The sequence below is a fragment of the Tachyglossus aculeatus genome, chromosome 6, assembly GCF_015852505.1.
Source record: "Tachyglossus aculeatus isolate mTacAcu1 chromosome 6, mTacAcu1.pri, whole genome shotgun sequence".
Taxonomy (NCBI): Eukaryota; Metazoa; Chordata; class Mammalia; order Monotremata; family Tachyglossidae; genus Tachyglossus; species Tachyglossus aculeatus.
Window position 1 is genome coordinate 24,302,773 of NC_052071.1, and position 20,668 is coordinate 24,323,440.

General features: G+C 40.8%; 1 non-coding gene across 1 annotated transcript; it reads right to left on the reverse strand.

The window, feature by feature from the left end:
• Positions 1-16,167: 16,167 nt before the first annotated feature.
• LOC119930214 lies at positions 16,168-16,305 on the reverse strand. Its single transcript, XR_005451702.1, has one exon. It is a non-coding gene; the product is annotated as a small nucleolar RNA SNORA7 (small nucleolar RNA).
• Positions 16,306-20,668: the final 4,363 nt, after the last annotated feature.

Here is a 20,668-nt window from a genome sequence, read left to right on the forward strand (position 1 = left end):
CCAAATCCCTGCTATTAGCTGGATCTTCCAAAATCAAATATTTCTACAAAAAAAAAAAGAATGTTAAAAAGAACCACACTTGTTTGATGCCTAGTCCTTAAATATTTTGTACATTTCAAGGATTCCAGTATCTGATGGAAAATAACAAGATTGGATAAATATGAATATATTTGGAAAAATAATACTGCACTGAAATAAATATATATAATAATCAATGGTATTCCCTGAGTGCTTACTGTGAGCAGAGTACTGTATTAAGATCCTGATAATAATGAAGCCCCAGTGCAATCATGCAGTTTCACATCTAGAATTAAGGATTATTACAGTCAGTTATTGCATTATTAATTTGTATTGCATGCCAAGTTAAATCTCATAAGAAAAAAATTAGACTGCTAAGAAACTAGATCAGTTAACTTGCAACCCATCTCAAGTCCACTGAGGAAAAAATGAGCCTAAGATCAGCTAAATTATGTTCATCCCTTCGCTTCAATTTTCTATACTCAATGCCCCCTCAATAATGTAATAGATTGTGACAATCATTTAAGAAGTAATAATTTGCTGATATACATTAAAAGATAGGGTCTTCGTTCCATTTGCCTATCCTTGCTCAATACATATTTCTCTGCCAATGTATCACTATGCAAATGATATTCTGTAGATTTTAAGAGGTAAAGTTAGCTTTATCAGTCCACCATACGTTTTCCAAAAATAACTCTGTATTCTTACTGGTTTGTATCAAACTATGAGAAAAATATGCAAATCAAGTTGGACTAGCAAGCACTTCTACTACAGTTTCCTTCTGTCCTAATAACTGAATTATGAATATTTAAAAATAACTCTGAAATATGTGAATAATTTCATATCCAGTTCTTTGAATTCCATAGTGTGGGCTTATGAAGAAAAAGGGCTGGGCCTGTATATTTCTATATTGAACCTAATAACAAAATCATAAAATGATTAGGCCTAGGATTATGATTATTTGGTTGGTATAATTCAACCCATTTCTCAACAAAATAGTAGTTTGCATAATAGAGCACTTGACAACACTTCATGGTGCTAAATAGGCTAATGAATTTTTAGGGCAAAATATTATTATAGAACAAATTTTCTACTTCAGTCAAGCATTTATTTAAAATTTTCATTCCTCAGAAGCCTAGTTTAGTTGTTTTAATGTAAGCACTTGTGGGTTCTTTCTTCTTTTCTTTGCCTCTTCCTTTATTTTTAGCCCCTTCAAAACTGCTGATATTAGATATCATGTGGTCCATGCTATAAATAAAAAAGATATCATTCAAATGAATACTAAGATAACTTTTTGTGATTAGTTTTCATTATCACAACAGGATTTATGGCATTAGCTGCTGCTTTAAGTGGTTATAATAATTAAGAGAACTAATGATAGTACTTGGTAAGCACTTTGTGTCTAGCATTATTGTAAGGGCTGGGGTAGATACAAATCCCACAGTTACTAGACTCATAGATAGTGACTCACCACTAGTATGATCCTGAATATATTCTTGTTTCTGAGAATCATGGGTTAAATTATCTTTCTATCTTTCAAATGTCAATGGAAATGCAGAGAGAAGGATTATTATTGAAATAAAGATAATGTTATGAAATACTAAGGCTAAGTGTGAAGCAGCATGGCCTAGTGAAAAGCACACAGGCCTGAGAGTCAGAGGATCTGGGTTCTAATCTCAGCTCTGCCACTTGCCTGCTGTGTGACCTTGGCAAAGTCAGTTAATAATAATGATGGCGTTTGTTAAGTGCTTACTATATGCGAAACACTGTTATAAGCCCTGGGGGGATACAAGGTGATCAGGTTGTCCCAGGTGGGGCTCACAGTCTTAATCCCCATTTTACAGATGAGGTAACTGAGGCTCAGAGAAGTTAAGTGACTTGCCCAAGGTCACATAGCAGACAAGTGGCGGAGCTGGGATTAGAACCCATGACCTCTGACTCCTAAGCCCGGGCTCTTTCCACTGAGCCACACTGCTTCTCTAAGTTATGTTTTCTGTGCCTCAGTTACCTCATTTGTGAAGTGGGGGGTAAGACTGTGAGCACCATGTTGGACACAGATTGTGTCCAGCCTGATCATCATGTAATGACCTGAGTGCTTAGTACAGAGTCTGGCACATAGAAACATGTAATAAATAGCATTAACATGACTACACAATGTGTCTCCCAACTCTGATATATTATATTCTCCCAAGTACTTAGTACAGCACTCTGCAAACTGTGTGCATGCAATAACATAACTGATTAATCATTTAAAAAATGAGCATAACATATAAATGGAAAAGTTTCATCACTTTATCTTCAGTTAAACGCTTTTCTTCATTCTTGTCATAATTAATAATGTTTACATGCATACCTACTGACACAGATTGCATTAGAAAAGTGTTTTGCACATAGTAAGCACTTAATAAATGCCATTAAAAAAATACAAGCATTGGTATCTACATAATATTTGGGAAACTGGCTGAAAGCCGGCCATGAAAGACTGAAGTAATGCTAGTTGACATAGCAACCAGATGGAGGAATGACCTTAGTCATTAGGGTCAAAATATTTTTACCAACTGCGTTTTCAAAATTCCACTGCGCTATTCCTACATTCTAAGGAAGATTCTGAGTGGTCCTAGAAGCTATGATCTCTTTTGGCATTTCCGGAAGAGAAGACTTCAGTGATCCCAGCGTGGTTACGTGGATTGACGTCTTGCATAGCAGTTAGTGTAGAATCTTGTGACCTGTCCCTTAACTCTGATAGAACTGGGTAATCTCAAATCCCCGGGATTCAGCTTTATTCTTGATTAGGCAATTGTTAGAAAAATTTAAAATGATTCCTAACTACTGGATGTCAATTCATAAAATACTAAAAAGAAGTAGTGGTAGTAGTAATAGTAGTCATTGACTCCTCACTGTGTTGAACGGTTGGGTGGTACAGATCAGGTACATTCCTCTAGACTGTAAGCTCCTTGTGGGCAGAGAAAGTGTCTACCAACTCTGTTGTATTGTACTCCCTTTAGCACCTAGTACAGTGCTCTGTCCCCTCTCAGGGTTGCACCTGGAGAGTTTTCAGTACTCTACCTATCTCGGCTACAGGAGGGAGAGTTGAGCCAAAGCCTAAATATTCCATTCCTAGCTTGGGCAGAGACTAGAGAGTGGAAGACAATCTGTTAAAAGTCAAAACTCACCCATGCTGGGCAGCAGTGGCACGGGAGAGAGTCGAGGACGGAGACTCGATTTTACCTTATTTTTTAAGTTTACTTCCATATTTTTACCAAGAAAACTCTGTGGATACAGTACCAGAACTATTGCAGATGGAGAACGGTGTGTTCTGGGAGAGATATGTCCGTAGTGTCACTGTGGCCGGAAATCAATCAATCAGTCAATCAATCAATCAATCATATTTATTGAGTGCTTACTGTGTGCAGAGCACTGTACTAAGCTCTCGGGAAGTACAAGTTGGCAACATATAGAGACAGTCCCTACCCAACAGTGGGCTCACAGTCTAAAAGGGGGAGACAGAGAACAAAACCAAACATACTAACAAAATAAAATAAATAGAATAGATATGTACAAGTAAAATAAATAAATAGAGTAATAAATATGTACAAACATATATACTTATATACAGGTGCTGTGGGGAAGGGAAGGAGGTAAGATGGGGGGGATGGCTAGGGGGACGAGGGGGAGAGGAAGGAAGGGGCTCAGTCTGGGAAGGCCTCCTGGAGGAGGAAATGACTTGAAGGCCTAAGACAAGACAAGACTGTGCTCTGCCCACAGTAAGGGCTCAGTAAATATGACTGATTTTATAATATAGTGTAGTATGGGGGCTCTGAGGCTGGGAGGCCAGGGAGAAGGCTAATGCAAACTTCTAATGATGGCAAATCCAGAGCTGTGCCAGAGAAGCATCATGGCCTGGTGGAAAGACCATGGGCTTGGAAGTCAGAGGACCTGGGTTCTGATCCCAGCCCTGCTACTGTCTGCTGCGTGACTTTGCAAAAGTCACTGCACTTTTCTGTGCCTCAGTTTCTCACCTGTAAAATGGAAATTGAATCCTACTCCCTCCTACTTATACAGTGAACCTCATGTGGAACATGGACTGGGTCCAATCTGATTAACTAGTATCTACTCCAGCAGTTAGTACAGTGCTTGGCATATACTAAGCACTTAACAAGACCTGCAATTATTGTCGTCATTGTTATTATTATTATGAAAGTGGTAGCAGTTTGGGTGGAGGGATTAAGGTAGATTCAGGAGATCCTGTAATATCAAAACAGTCAGGATTTGGCAGTAGATGGGATGTGAGAGTTGAAAGATAAAGACAGCCCCTCTCCTACCTCACCGCTTTTCTCTCCTTCTACAACCCAGTCCTCACACTTTGTTCCTCTGGTGCTAACCGTCTCACTGTACCACGATCTCTCCTGTCTCGCCACGGATCTCTGGCCCTCATCTGACCTCTGGCTTGGAATGCCCTCCCTCCTCAAATCCGCCAGACAATTACTCCCCCTCCACCCTTGAAAGCCTTATTGAAGGCACATCTCCTCCAAGAGGCCTTCCCAGACTGAGCCCACTTTTCCTCATCTCCCTTCCCTTCTGCATCTCCTCTTTGCTCTTCCCCCTTCTCCCCGCTCTACAGCACTTATGTAATCTGTATGTAATGTAATACATTACATTATGTACTTATGTAATGTATCTGTAATTTCATTTATTTATATTGATGTCTGTTAATTTGTATTGATGTCCATCTCCCCTCAGCCTCCTAGACTGTGAGCTCATTGTGGGAAGGGATTGTCACTCTTTATGGCTACATTATACTTTCCCAAGCACTTACTACAGTGTTCTGCACACAGTAAGCGCTCAATAAATACGAATGATTGAATGAATGAAAGGAAGAATTTGATGATCACACAGAGACCAGGCAATTTGAGGGTAGGGAGGATGATGTGGCGTCAACCTCAGGGAAAGTTAAGGTGGAAGAGAAGATGTGGGAGGGAAAATGAGGGATTCATTTCTGAACATGTTGAAATTAAGGTGCTAGTGGGACAACCTAAGTGGAGATGTTTTGGAGGCATGAGGCAACAAACAGAGCAAACAGACTTTAATCATCGATTTTGCACTTCAATTTTAATTTTGATTTCTGTGTTTCTGCTTAAGATTTTTCCTAGATAGGTGGGAAAAGTAACCATTAAGTTTCAAGCAAGAGAGACTTTTCTTCCTACTATTTTTCATAGGTAAATATTTCCAAATTATATATGTTTTATTCTTTGGAATATAGACTTGGTAAAATGACAAAAAGGACATTACCTGCATCATTTTACCCTTTGTTAAAAGATCTATTTTATGGCTGTAAAAAAGTGGGGATAAAAGACTTTACACCCCATACATTTTTCCTACAACAGCAGTTGGAGTTGAAGGTCACCGAGAAGGTATGTAGCACCTTTATCATACAGAAATAGACTGGATCTATTACAGCTAAAATGTCGGGCATGTTCACCAAAGATTCTGCTCAGTTAGGAGTTATTAGGGCTTGTGACACAGATAGCTACCCGGGGTACTTTTAACTGAGAGGTCGGTGTCTCGAGTCACAACTCCAGGAGGAATAATGTTCTTTAAGAAACCTTCTAGATATTTTGAAGCATAGGTGAAGACACCTTCAAAGCCTTATTAAAATCACAACTCCTCCAAGAAGTCTTCCCTGACAAAGGAAGAGTTTGTCATTTCCTCATTTCCTCTTTTTCTGTGGTATTTGTTAAACCCTTACTATGTGCCAGGCACTGTACTAAGCACTGGAGTAGTTACAAACTAATCACGTTGGACAGTCAATGTCCCATATGGGGCTCACAGTCTTAATCTCACTGTTTTAGGAAGCAGCATGGCCTAGTGGCAAGACCACGGGTTTAGGATTCAGAGGACATGATGATGATGGTGGTATTTGCTAAGCACTTACCTTGTGTCAAGCACTGTTCTAAGCACTGGGGTAGATACAAACTAATCAGGTTTTCCCACGTGGTGCTCGCAGTCTTAATCCCCATTTTACAGGCAAAGTAACTGAAGTGAAGTGACTTGCCCAAAGTCACACAGCTGACAAGTGACAGAGCTGGGATTAAATAATAATAATAATAATAATAACAATGGTATTTGTAAAGCCTTACTATGTGTGAAGCACTGTTCTAAGCGCTGGGGGGATACAAGGTGACCAGGTTGTCCCAAGTGGGGCACACAGTCTTAATCCCTATTTTACAGATGAGGTAACTGAGGCACAGAGAGGTTAAATGACTTGCCCAAAGTCACACAGCTGACAGGTGGCAGTCAGGATTAGAACCCATGACCTCTGACTCCCAAGCCCGGACTCTTTCCACTGAACCATGCTGTTTCTCTAAACTATTAAAACCTATGACCTCTCTCAGGCTCAGGTACTCCCAGGCCTGGGCTCTTGCCACTGGGCCATGTTGTTTAGGACATGAGTTTTAATCCTGGCTCTTCCACTTGTCTGCTGAATGACCTTGGGCAAGTCACTTCACTCATCTGTGCCTCAGTTACCTCAACTATAAAATGGGGACTAAGACTGTAAGCCCCATGTGGGACATGGACTGTGTCCAACTTGATTTCCTTCTATCTACCCCAGAGCTTAGAAAAGTGCTTGGCACATAGTAAGTGCTTAACAAATACGATAATAATGATAATAATTAATCACCATTTTACATATGAGATAAATGACGCACAGAGAAGTTAAGTGCCTTGCTGGAGGTCACACAGGAGACAAGTGGTGGATCCAGGATTAGAACCCAGAACAGGTCTAGTAAGTGTTTATCAGATACCATTAAAAAAGGACATCAGCACTGAGAGATGACAGGTCTCATTCATACTCCCTCCCCAGTCACACATCCTTCTGGAACTCTCTTCCATTCCACTAAATCAAGGGGGTTTTTTGAGCACGTAATTTTTTTGATGGTATTTGTAAAGTGCTTACTATGTTCCAGGCACTGTTCTAAATGCTGATGTAGATACAAGCAAGTCAGACTGAAAACTGGAGTGCACAGTCTTAATCCCCATTTACAGTTGAGGATGTGTGCAGAGCACTGTACTAAGCATTTAGGAGAATACAATACAATAGAGCTCCCTGCCCACACTCCCCACCAATCAATTAGATAACTCTTTCAGTGGATGAAAGAAGCTTTCATCTAAAGGATATTAAAGAGGAAAATATTTTTAAGTAAATAATAGGAAAAACCCAAATTAGACCACATGGTTCCCCTCTTCACAAGACTTACTTCCCTAGACAATCCACTTGCATCTTGCAGATCCTACAAAGTAGCTTCTTTGCTCTGTCTTTCAATCAGTCAGTCAATCACTTGTATTTACTGAGCATTTAAAGTGTGCAGAGCTCTGTACTAAGTATTTGGAATAGTACAATGTAACGGAGTTGGTGGACACATTTTCTGCCCACAATGAGTTTACAGTCTAGGGAGGGAGACAGATATTAGTGTAAATAAATGAATTATGGATATTTACATACGTGTTGTAGGGCTGAGGGAGAGGTGAATAAATAGAATAAATCCAAGTGTAACTAGGGTAAGAGGACCTTTAGTCATCTATCCACAGCCCACTGGAAGATTTCTGTCTTAACTTTTGTAGCTCCCTCAATACACACACACTTTTTTTCCTCTGATTCTCGTGCTTCCTAATTACCTAGGCGGGGTTCAATGAAGAAATAATTAGCCTACACTGATAAAAGGAGGTCTGAGGCCCTTAGATAAATGATTTCTTCTAAATAAACTTTCCCCAACCCAAGTACACTATCCCTGAGATGGGGACTTCCTTAAACCAAAACAAACCAACTCTTCCTTCTCTATATTATTACATGAATTAGTGTGTTATGGGAAGGTAGTAGTGAAGGTAACTCCTCCCTTTCCCTTTATCCAGTTGGAATGGAGCTTCCTGAATAAGTAACTGCACCAGGCTCTTAAATCTCAAGCACTTTTAAGACTTTCATTCTTCTCCCATCTCCTCCTCTGAATGTATCAGGACATTTTAGTAAAGACAACAATATTACAGCATAATGCAAATTCTTATTTTAAATTCCATGTCCTGGAAACTTCTATCCTAGGTAAACATTCTTCTCTCATTACTTCCCATTAGAATAAATAGACAGAATTTATCTTTTTTTAGAGTAGAGAAAATAAAACAAGTTATTCTAATGGTTAGAAGAAGCCTATTTCTTTGAAGCTTCAGAGTGCTCTAAATTTACCTAAAAATGCCAAGTACCTCTATGTCAAGTACATTCATATCTAGTGGCTTCTCTTCATTATGTAGCATATAAAGTTCCCTAAATGAAAGAAGTTATAGCTGAGGCCACCTTACACCCCCCACCCTTATCTATTTTCCAGTGCAGGCACACCTTGTGCTGAAGATTTGCTGTCCCCTGGGATCCAAAATCAGGAAAAGTGCCCAATCATAATGATTTGTAGTGGCAGATGGTTTTGCTTTAACAGACCTATAGCAGAATCTTAATGATATTTTGAAAGGGGAAGAGTGATACTTTGAAAATGGGTTTCCTTGTCTCCTTTTATATAGGGACTTTTTCCCCCTTTTTTTTTTCCTTCGCTGGAGAGATCATTAAGAGCCGCAACAATGCAATCATTACAACTTCCTTGATTTCTTCTATTAAAAGATATTCTCCTATTTAGTTTTGATTTGTTGTTTCTAGGATTTGGGATTGCGAAGCTGTCTCAGATTCTCTTAACACTGCTATTGCAGTCAGTCTTTAGGTAAGAGTTGTGAGATTTCAAAGCATCTGAAACTTGGCAAGGGAATTGTAGGGACAGAAAAGAGAAAACATTTCCAGCGGAGCCAAAGGGGTGGTACTTCTAAGTCCTAACAGTCACTGGAGCTAGGAAGAAAAAAGAAAGCTGCAGAGGAAGGGCAAAAAAGGAACACAATGTCTTCATGACTATATTCAGGAACATCAAGAGACCAAAACATAAAATTGGAAAACTGAAACTAAATGAGAATCAGGCCATTTCACTAAAGAGTAGTGTAAAGAAATAGAATCAAAGAACTGGGGTTCTGGAAGCAGCATAGCTTAGTGGAAAGCTAAGCTGACTGAGCCCCCTCCTTCCTCTCCCCTTCCCCATCCCTCCCACCCTACCTCCTTCTCCTCCCCACAGCAACTGTATATATATGTTTGTGCATATTTATTACTCTATTTTACTCGTACATATTTACTATTCAATTTATTTTATTTTGTTAATATGTTTTGTTGTCTGTCTCCCCGTTCTAGACTGTGAGCCCACTGTTGGGTAGGGACCGTCTCTATATGTTGCCAACTTGTACTTCCCAAGTGCTTAGTACAGTGCTCTGCACACAGTAAGCACTCAATAAATACGATTGAATGAATGAATGAATGAAAGATCATGCGTCCGGGAGTCAGGGGACCTGGGTTCTAACACTGGCACTGCCACTTGCTCACTGTGTGACCTTGGGCAGGTCGCTTAACTTCTCTGTGCTTCAGTTTCTCTATCTGTAAAATGGGGATTAAATAGCTGTTCTCCCTGCCTCAAATGATGGTATTTGTTAATAATAACGATAATAATGATGGCATTTGTTAAGCGCTTACTATGTGCCAGGCACTGTTCTAAGCACTGGGGTAGATTGAAGCAAATCAGGTTGGATACCGTCCCTGTGACCCATGGGGCTCTCAGTCTGAATCCCCATTTTACAGATGAGGGAACTGAAGCACAGAGAAGTGAAGTAGCTTGCCCAAGGTCACACAGCATACAAGTGGCAGAGCCAGGATGAGAACCCAGGTTCTTCTTACTCCAGACCCGTGCTCTATCCATTAGAACAGTCCTTGGCACATAGTAAGTGCTTTACAAGTAGCATGATTATTATTATTAGGCCACACTGCCCCCTTTGAATCCCAGATACTGTAATTATTATCAGTGCTATTGAAAGCTGTCTCCTGTTGAGTGGAGCTGTGAATCAGTAGAAGATCCTTTCTACTACTGATGCATCGCGACCTTACTAGAAGTGTTTTATCAATTTCTTCCTTATGTACAACTAAAATCTCCAAGCAACATGGCTCAGTGGGAAGAGCCCGGGCTTGGGAGTCAGAGGTCATGGGTTCTAATCCTGCCTCCACCACTTGTCTGCTGTGTGACCTTGGGCAAACCACTTAACTTCTCTGTGCCTCTTTTCCCTCATCTGTCAAATGGGGATGAAGACTGTGAGCCCCACGTGGGACAACCCGATTACCTTGTATCACCCCCAGCACTTAGAACAGTGCTTGGCACATAGTAAGCACTTAACAAATACAAACATTACCGATATTATTATTTTCATATTTTCTTGTTCAGTCTTCAGCGAGTCAGCATCTTTACAATAAGAATCCTTCATAGATTCTAAAGTCATCCCTTCATAGGTGACAGACCACCCATCTCCCCACTGTCAAAACCCAGTCAAAACACTGTCAAAAACGAGAAGCAGCATGGCTCAGTGGATAGAGCACAGGCTTTGAAGTTAGAAGTCATGGGTTCAAATCCTGGCTCCGCTGTCAGCTGTGTCACTTAACTTCTCTGTGCCTCAGTGACCTCATCTGTAAAATGGGAATTAAGACTGTGAGCCCCCTATGGGACAACCTGATCACCTTGTAACCTCCCAAGCACTTAGAACAGTGCTTTGCACATAGTAAGTGCTTAATAAATGCCATTAAAAAACCCTCAATAAACTCACATCTCCTGCAAGAAGCCTTACCTGATTAAACCCTCATTTCCCCTGCTTTCCCTCCTTCCTGTGATACCTATGCACTTGGGTCTATACCCCTTAATTAAATCAAGCATATTTATTGAGCACTTACTATGTGCAGAACATTGTTCTAAGTGCTTGGGAGAGTACAATATAACAGAGTTATATGCCCACAAGGAGCTTACAGTCTAAATGAATTTGATATTCACTCTACCCTCAGCCTCACAGCACTTATGTGCATATACTTATTCTTTGTAATTTCCCATAGCTTTGTAATTCTTTGTAATTTCCCATTTTAACATCCAAATTCCACTGAAAACTAAAGTCCTTGTGGGCAGGGGATGTGTCGACCAGCTCTATTATATTGTTCTCTCCCAAGCACTTAGTACAGGCTCTGAACACTGTAAGAGCTCAATAAATACCACTGAGTGATTTTCAGGTAATGAAAGCAAAGAATGGCAGAGGTTAAAGAAGTAAGCTGCCATAGAATCACCCCTAGAATGCGAAGAGTGATTGTGAAAGATACTTAAAAGATATGGAAATGGGGGCCTCAATAAAATCAGGTGTCATTTAAACAAGGATCAGTTTGGTTGGGCATGAGGTATGATGATGATGATGATGGTATTTGTTAAGCGCTTACTATGCGCCAAGCACTGTTCTAACACCTTGATGATCTGGACTCAATATCACTGGAACAGGTCACAGAATAGAGGAAAAGTAATTGTCATTTCTAGAAGATCACTCGTGATGATGGGGCATAACACACTTGTTTGTTTGTGCTCTGGAAACTATTTTAAGAGCATACACGTGGGGAGTGGAAATTATTTATCATTTCTGCCTTCTTCCCCACTTACTCATCCTATCGTGTTCATGTTAACACACACTAAAGTAGCATTATTTTATGTCTATGACTCATGTAATCCAAAACTGTCAAAAAATGTGAGTAAACAAGACAAGCTCTTCTATTCCAAATGGATTCTTAGAACGAAATAGTAGCCCATGAGATTCTTTGAATAGCTTCTGTTTCCTACCAAAGATAGGGTAAAAGGAAAGATGAAAATATTGTGGGTATTGAGCTGTATTCTAGTTGGGAAATCACAACATGCCCAAGGAGCGGCTAGGTCATTTTATATCAGTAGACCACTAAGGTTATTTCTGGGGACCAATGAACAGTTAAAGTTCTAAAATATTTGGTCCTATGTATCTCCCAAGGATTAAAAATAGTTCTGCCAGTGGCCATAATTCCAAGCATTGCATTTCACATTCCTTATCTTTGTACCCAACTTTCACTGAGTTCCATGGTTATAAACAGCCCCAAAATAAAAAATGTAAAATAGCTAACAATCATTGTCTCAAACTCTTATAAGACTATAAATAAGCAAATAATTAGTGCTTAATATGTTCCATCATTATTAAATAATAATAAATAATTTAAAAATAATGGAACTTACTAAGCACTTATTTGCTAAGCCCTGAGGTTAATATAGGATAATCAGAGAAGACACTGTCACTAATTCACATGGAGCTCACAATGAGAGAGGAAGAGTATGCATCTTATACTAATTTTATATATGAAGAAACTGAGGCACAGAGACATTTGATGAGTTACCCAAGGTCACCCAGCAGGCCAGTGAATGAGTTGGTTTAAGGTCATGTGCCTCCTGTCTCCCAGATGTGTCCACTTTCCACTAGGAAATTCCATTTGTTGTGCATTTAGTGTCTTTTCCTGTCCTCTTATCTTTCTCTTTCTTCTCCCCTTTCCATGAACCCCAGCCCCACCTGATTTCTTCCTTACCTACCCTTCAGGTATCTCTGCTTATCTTCATTCATTTTGGATATACATTTTCTCTTCTACCTCTTTTCTCATTCATTTATTTGCTTATTCAACTATATTGGGTGTTCATATACTGTGTGCAAGTACTGTACTATAGACTGTGACTTTTATAGACTTTTGAAAAGCTTTGAAAAGCTTTTTTATAGACTTTTAGACTGTGAGTCCACTGTTGGGTAGGGACTGTCTCTATATGTTGCCAATTTGTACTTCCCAAGTGCTTAGTACAGTTTTCTGCACATAGTAAGCGCTCAATAAATACGATTGATGATGATGATGTACTACAGACTGTAAACTCCTTCAGTGATCAGATGGAATCTTGTGGGCAGGGATTGTGTCTACCAACTCTGTTGTACTATACTCTCCCAAGTGCTTTGTACAGTGCTCTGCACACCGTAAATTCTCATTAAATCCCATTGATTGATTGCTTGAACTCTGGGGAAAGATATTAAGCTGATGATCATTCAGATATGGTTCCTAATCCACAGGGGTCTCACAGTCAGGCTTCTTGCTGTTTAGATAGGGTCATCCAGAGTCCAGCCTACACAACAGATAGTCTTCCCAATGTATAAACCTCAAACACAGTATTTCCACAACTGATCTTGTCATCGTCCTTCCTAATCCTTCCCCTCTACGACTATCTCAAGTCGATACATAGCTGCACTTAGGCTTTGAACCGCACATGGGGCAGGGACTTTGTCAACCAATCAATTAATCAATCATATGTACTGAGTGCTTACTGTGTTCAAAGCACTGTACTAAGAGCTTGGGAAAGTACACAACAACAGAATTGGTAGACACATTGCCTGCCTGCAATGAATTCATTCTGAAATTCAATCATATTAATCACATATTGTGTGCACAGCATTCATTCATTCATTCAATCGTATTTTTTGAGTGCTTACTGTGTGCAGAGCACTGTACTAAGCGCTTGGGAAGTACAAGTTGGCAACATATAGAGACGGTCCCTACCCAACAGCGGGCTCACAGTCTAGAAGGGGGAGATAGACAACAAAACAAAACTTATTAACAAAATAAAATAAATAGAATAAATACGTATAAAGTAAATAAATAGAGTAATAAATACATACAAACATGTATACATATTTACAGGTGATGTGGGGAGGAGAAGGTGGTAAGGCGGGGTAAGCACTTGGGAAAGTACAACACAATGAAAAAGAGTGATAATCCCTGCCCACAATGAGCTCACAGTCTATAATAAGTGCTAAACAATGATAATAATGACAGGGATGATGATGATAACAACAACAATAATAATAATATTGATTAAGCTGGTAACTCTGGTATTAGTTAAGCACTTATTATGTGTCAAGCACCATACTAAGCACTTGGTTAGATACAAGATAATTGGGTTCACATGGAGCTCACAGTCTAAGTAGGAGGTAGGACAGATATTAAACCCCCATTATGCAGGTGAGGGAAGTGATGGACAGAGAAGTTAAGTTACTTGCCCAAGGTCACACAGCAAACAAGCATCAGAGCTGGGATTAGAACCCAGGTCCTCTGACTCTCAGGTCACTCAGCTTATCACTATTACTAATTAATACAATTATTACCATTATTATAACAATTACTATAATTATGGTAGTCATCTTCTTGACAATTCACTCGGACATGTCTCTGGTCTTTGCAAATCCTCCACTGTTTGCCCACCCCCTACTTTGTATTAAGTAAGGCTCCTTACTGTTGGTTTATTAAGGTTACCCACACACCTTTTTCCCCTGCTTTCACTCTTTGTTCCTCCCACGCTCTGTACCTGCATCTCATCACCAACAATGTTGCTCAAATCATTCATTCATTCATTCAATCGTATTTATTAAGTGCTTACTGAGTGCAGAGCACTGTATTAAATGCTCAGAAAGGACAATAGAGCAATAGAGACAGTCCCTGCTCCAAAAGGGCTTACAGTCTAAAGCGGGGGAGACAGACATCAAAACAAGTAAACAGGCATCAATATAAATAAGTAGAATTATAGCGGGGGTGTGGGGAAGCAGAGGGAGCGATGTGAGGTGACACGGGAATGAGGGGCACATCGTGTCCCGGGACCTAGAATTCCCTTCTCCCACATATCCACTAGACATCAGTCTTCTGCAAGTCCTCCTAAAATCCCGAGTCTTGCAGGACAGTCGGCACCTCGATTTTTAACAATCATCCAGCAACCTTTTACTTTTAGGTCTTGGGTATTCTTGTGTATAGTCACAGTCAATACTGCTATGTCAGTTTCTTCAGAGAGTAAGGGTTGTTTTTTTATTTTGGCAGGGAGAGTGTTTTGTGCGTTCTGTCGAGTTTCCCAAAAACTGTCAGTAGGTGTTCCGTAAGAGGTCTTATTTATCATTAGTGATCTCTATTGAGCCCTTACTGTGTGCAGCACAATTAAGCTTTTGGGAGAGTACAAACAACTGAGTTGGTAGAAATGTTCCCTGCCTACAGTAAGCTTACAATAGAGGGGGAGACACACAAAACAAATAATTTATCATATATAATTTATACAGCATAGGCAGCACAGAGGAAGAGGGAGACAGGGAAAACAGGGCTTAATCAGGGGAGGCATTTGGGGAAGAGATGTGACTTTAATAAGGTTATGAAGATGGGGAGAATGGTGGTCTGGCATACATACTACATTTATACCTGGTTAAATGCTTAACAAATACTATCACTATTATATGGAAGGGGAATTATTATTACCACTACTTCTAAAACCTTGTGTGCTGCACCTCCTCCTTTTTGTTCTGCTACAGTGAGACAGGATAACATATTTTTAATGGTATTTGGTAATTGTTTACTATTTGCCAGGCACTGTACAAAGCACTGGGGTAGATATAAACTAGTCAGACTGGATACAGTCCATGTCCTACATGGAGCTCACAGTCTTAATCCTCTTTTACAGATGAGATACCTGAGGCACAGGGAAGTGAAGTCACTTACCCAATGTCACCCAGAAGACAAATGGCAGAGCCTGGATTAGAACCAAGTCCTTCTGACTCCTGGGCCCGTGCTCTTTCCACTATGCCAAGCTGCTTCTCTTTCACTTATTTAATGTTCATCCCTCTCTTCAACCTGCCTCCAAACCCTGTCACTTCAATCTTCACAACACCTCTAAAATATGACCTTTTCTCTCCATCTCAACTACTAGAATGCTGATTTAAGCACTTTTCTTGTCCTGCCTTACTTATTGCACCAGTCTTTTGCTGATGTCCCTGCTTCCTGTTTCTCCCCACTCCAATCCATTTTTCACTCTGCTGCCCAGATGATTTTCCTACAGAACCATTCAGTCCATGCTTCCCTACTTTTCAAGAACCTCCAGTGGTTATCCATTCACCTCCACATCAAACAGAAACTGCTTGTCTTGTTTTATGCTGTAGAGCTTTCTCTGCCCCATAGTGACTCCATGGATCCATCTCTCCAAGAATGCCTCACCTCCCTCTGCATTCATTCTGGTAGGGTATCCATAGAGTTTTCCTGGTAAAAATATGGAAAAGGTTTACCATTGCCTTCTTCCACATAGTAAACCTGAGTCTCTGCCCTTGACTCTCTCCCAAGTCGCTTCTGCCCAGAATAGGTTAATTTTGACCTGTAGTAGGTTGCCTTCCATTTCCTAGCCACTGCCCAAGCTAGGAATGGAATGGTAATGCCCCTGCTTAACTCTCCCTCCCATAGCAGAGACTGGTAGAGTACTAGAAACTCTCCAGGTGTGATCCTGAGAGGGGGAGAGACGCCTTACCTCCAAATCAGTGATGCCATCGTCTTGCCTCCCTTGATCTTACCTTGCCGATTTCCAACTACAACCCAGCCTGCATACTTCACCCCTCTAATGCCACACTGCTCACTGTACCTTGATCTCGTCTATCTCCCTGCAGACCTCTCGCCAGAGAAACAGCGTGGCTCAGTGGAAAGGGCACGGGCTTTGGAGTCAGAGGTCATGGGTTCGAATCCCGGCTCCACCAATTGTCAGCTGTGTGACTTTGGGCAAGTCACTTAACTTCTCTGTGCCTCAGTTACCTCATCTGTAAAATGGGGATTAAGACTGTGAGCCCCACGTAGGACACCTGATCACCTTGTAACCTCCTCAGTGCTTAGAACAGTGCTTTGCACATAGTAAGTACTTAATAAATGCCATAATTATTATTATTATTATCCTGACTCTGCCCTGGAACTTCCTTCCCCTTCATATCTGATCTGATGATCACTCTCCCCACCTTCAAAGCCTTATTAAAATCACATCTCCTCCAAGAGGCCTCCCTTTACTAAGTCCTTATTTCCTCTACTCCCTCTCATGTCTGTGTCACCCTTGCACTTAGATTTTCACTCTTTGTCATCTCACCCTCACAACACTGTGTACATATGTGTAATTTATCTATTTATATTCATGTCTGTCTCCCTCCCAAGACTGAAGACTCCTTGTGAGCAGGGAACGTATCTATCAACTCTGATACTGTACTCACCGAAATGCTTTGTACAGTGCTCTACACAGAGTAAGCATTCAATAAAGAGTATAACGGCCAACTGATTTGTTGGAAAAATTGCAACCTTCAGGCTTATCCTCCTCCTGCCCCTCATCTACTTTCTCATCCTTCTTGGCCAGCTATTATAAAAGAGATCTCCCTCGTGTCTTCAAAATCTACTTGTCCCATCTGTCACCATCTTAGTTTCCAAGAGGATGGAAAATCTGAATTCCGTTTCTAGTCTGGGAAGCATCCAGCTGTAAGGTTGGAAATGGAAAAGCATGTCTCTGGAGCTACAGTCTCTGGGAGGGAGAGGATTTATTTTTAGGCCACTTAATCTCGGATCCTGTGGCTTTCAAGACACTCAGGGGTGCAGTCTTGGGGAGAAATAGAAAGGACACAAGGACTCTACATATAGAAAATTTCTTGTATAAACCACTTCCTCCAATCCATGTGTTCTGTCTATCCAAGTGGACCCATGGAAGGGGCAGAGAAGCAGTGCAGCCTAAGGGAAAGAGTATGGGTTTGGGAGTTAAAGGACTGGGGTTCTACTCCCAGCTCCTCCACTTGTCTGTCATGTGACTTTGTGCAAGTCATTTGATTTCTCTGTACCTCAGTTACCTCACATTTAAAATGGGGATTCAGGCTGTGAGCCATATTCATTCGTTCATTCAATCACATTTATTGAGCGCCTACTGTGTGCAGAGCACTGTACTAAGCGCTTGGGAAGTACAAATTGGCAACATCTAGAGACGGTCCCTACCCAACAGCAGGCTCACAGTCTAGAAGGGGGAGACAGAGAACAAAACAAAACATATTAACAAAATAAAATAAATAGAATATGTACAAGTAAAATAGAGTAATAAATGTGTACAAACATATATACAGGTGCTGTGGGGAGGGGAAGGACGTAAGGCGGGGGGGATGGGGAGGGGGAGAGGAAGGAGAGGGCTCAGTCTGGGAAGGCCTCCTGGAGGAGGTGAGCTCTCAGTAGGGCTTTGAAGGGAGGAAGAGAGCTAGCTTGGCGGATGTGCGGATAGAGACTGTTCTCAACAAAATTATCTGTTATCTATCCCAGTGCTTAGCATATAGTAAAGCCTTAACAAATACCATTAAAAAATAAAATAAAAAGCCACACTTCACACTCATCCACACATAAGTATCAAGACGGTACTATAACATTCTGAGGGGACACGGGGATACCAAGATTATTTAAGTGCTTAGTACAGTGCTCGGCACACTGTAAGAGCTCAATAAATATGATTGAATGAATTTCACTTAAGTCCCAGAATGAGGAATACCAGAGCCCTCGATATGTGGAAATAATTAAATTTTAGTGATTGCTTTAAAGTGTGTGAGTTCTGAGATATCTTGATGGCAAAATAACACTGGAAACTCCAATCTTCAAAGTCAAATAAGATTTCTGATGGTGTCCAAAGCATGTGAACTATTCATTCATGGACCTCACTGATGTTAACCCTAAAAGAAATTATGCGTGTCCTCTATTTTTATATCCAACCGAACTGAAATGCATTGCATCACATGATGACTCAACAGTCAACTCAAGACATGAGCCATTTCCCTAATAAGGGGACAAGACTATATTTAAATAAAATTTAGTTTTGTTCTTGTCAAACCAAATCAAAGCTGAACCGTCACGACTATTTGATTAAAATTTAGATCTTCTGGCTATTCAGCGAAGTATTTCTTATCCTCAGATAAAAGTTTTGCAATTAAAAAAACCCTTGGGTAGAAGAAATTGATGAAATACATCAGAAGGGGCAATTTTAAACAGGCCATTTCAGTACTATTTATAGGCTTAGATTCTGTCCTATTACTCCTTAAATTCTGTTTAAGAATTTAAATCTGACTTTATTTGTGTTGCACTTGCGGTTGAATTTCTGCTATTTACTGTGAAAACAGAGAGTTAAGTACAGTTAGAAGGTGAGTTTAAGAGAAATGAAGCAGGCATGCAGAGAATCAGCATGGGCTGGTGGAAACAGCACAGTTCCAGGAGTCAGAGGACCTTTGTTCTCATCCCAGCTCTGCCACATACCTGCTGTGTGACCTTGGGCAAGTCACCTCTTTTCTCTATGCCTCAACTTCCTCATCTGTAAAATGGTGATTAAGTCCTACTGTGAATCCTAAGTGGGACAGGGGCTGGATCCAACCTATCTGGTATTTAACCCAGCACTTAGTACACTGAGCCACGCTGCTTCTCTATGAATGAATGATCATTATTAATAAGATAAATAGAATAATAAGAAGCATCGTGGCTCATTAGGAAGAGCACGGGCTTTGGAGTCAGAGGTCACGGGTTCAAATCCCGGCTCCGCTAATTGTCAGCTGTGTGACTTTGGGCAAGTCACTTCACTTCTTTGGGCCTCAGTTCCCTAGTCTGTAAAATGGGGATGAAGACTGTGAGCCCCATGTAGGACAACCTGATCACCTTGTAACCTCCCCAGCGCTTAGAACAGTGCTTTGCACATAGTAAGCACTTAATAAATGTCATTATTATTATTATTATTATTAAATTTGTACAAATATGCACAAGTGCCATCGGGAGGGGAAGTGGGGGAGAGCAGAGGGAAGGAGTAGGGGCTACGGGGGGGAGGAGCAGAGGAAAAGGGGGGGCTCAGTCCAGGAAGGCCTCCTGGAGGAGGTGAGCTCTCAGTAGCGCTTTGAAGGGGAAAGAGAGCTAGCTTGGTGGATAATAATAATAATAATAGCAATAATGGTATTTGTTAAGTGTTTACTATGTGCAAAGCACTGTTCTAAGCACTGGGGGGATACAGGTTGTCCCACGTGGGACTCACAGTTTTAATCCCCATTTTACAGATGAGGGAACTGAGTTCCAGAGAAGTCAAGTGACTTGCCCAAAGTCACACAGCTTACAATTGGCGGAGCCGGGATTTGATCCCATGACTCCAAAGCCCGTGCTCTTTCCACTGAACCATGCTGGGAGGGCATTCAAGGCTATATTATAAATTAGTAAGACTATCATTAAAGCATTTTACTTCGTGTAGAAATTTTGCAATCTAACATGTTAACCCTGACCTAATCTTTAAAATTACTGCACAGCAACACAGGTCTGAACTGGCCATGGTGAATTGATGGGATAAAATACTAAGCAACATTTTCATGGAATTAGATGTCTAATGGAGAAGCAGCATGGCTCACTGGAAAGAGCACGGGCTTTGGAGTCAGGGTTCAAGGGTTCAAATCCCGGCTCTGCCAATTGTCAGCTACGTGACTGCCCAGCTAGCTCTCTTCCTCCCTTCAAGGTCCTACTGAGAGCTCACCTCCTCCAGGAGGCTTTCCCAGACTGAGCCCCCTCCTTCCTCTCCCCCTCGTCCCCCTCTCCACCCCCCCACCTTACCTCCTTCCCTTCCCCACAGCACCTGTATATACGTATATATGTTTGTACATATTTATTATTCTATTTATTTTACTTGTACATATCTATTCTATTTATTTTATTTTGTTAATATGTTTTGTTTTGTTCTCTGTCTCCCCCTTCTAGACTGTGAGCCCACTGTTGGGTAGGGACCGTCTCTAGATGTTGCCAACTTGTACTTCCCAAGCGCTTAGTACAGTGCTCTGCACACAGTAAGCGCTCAATAAATAC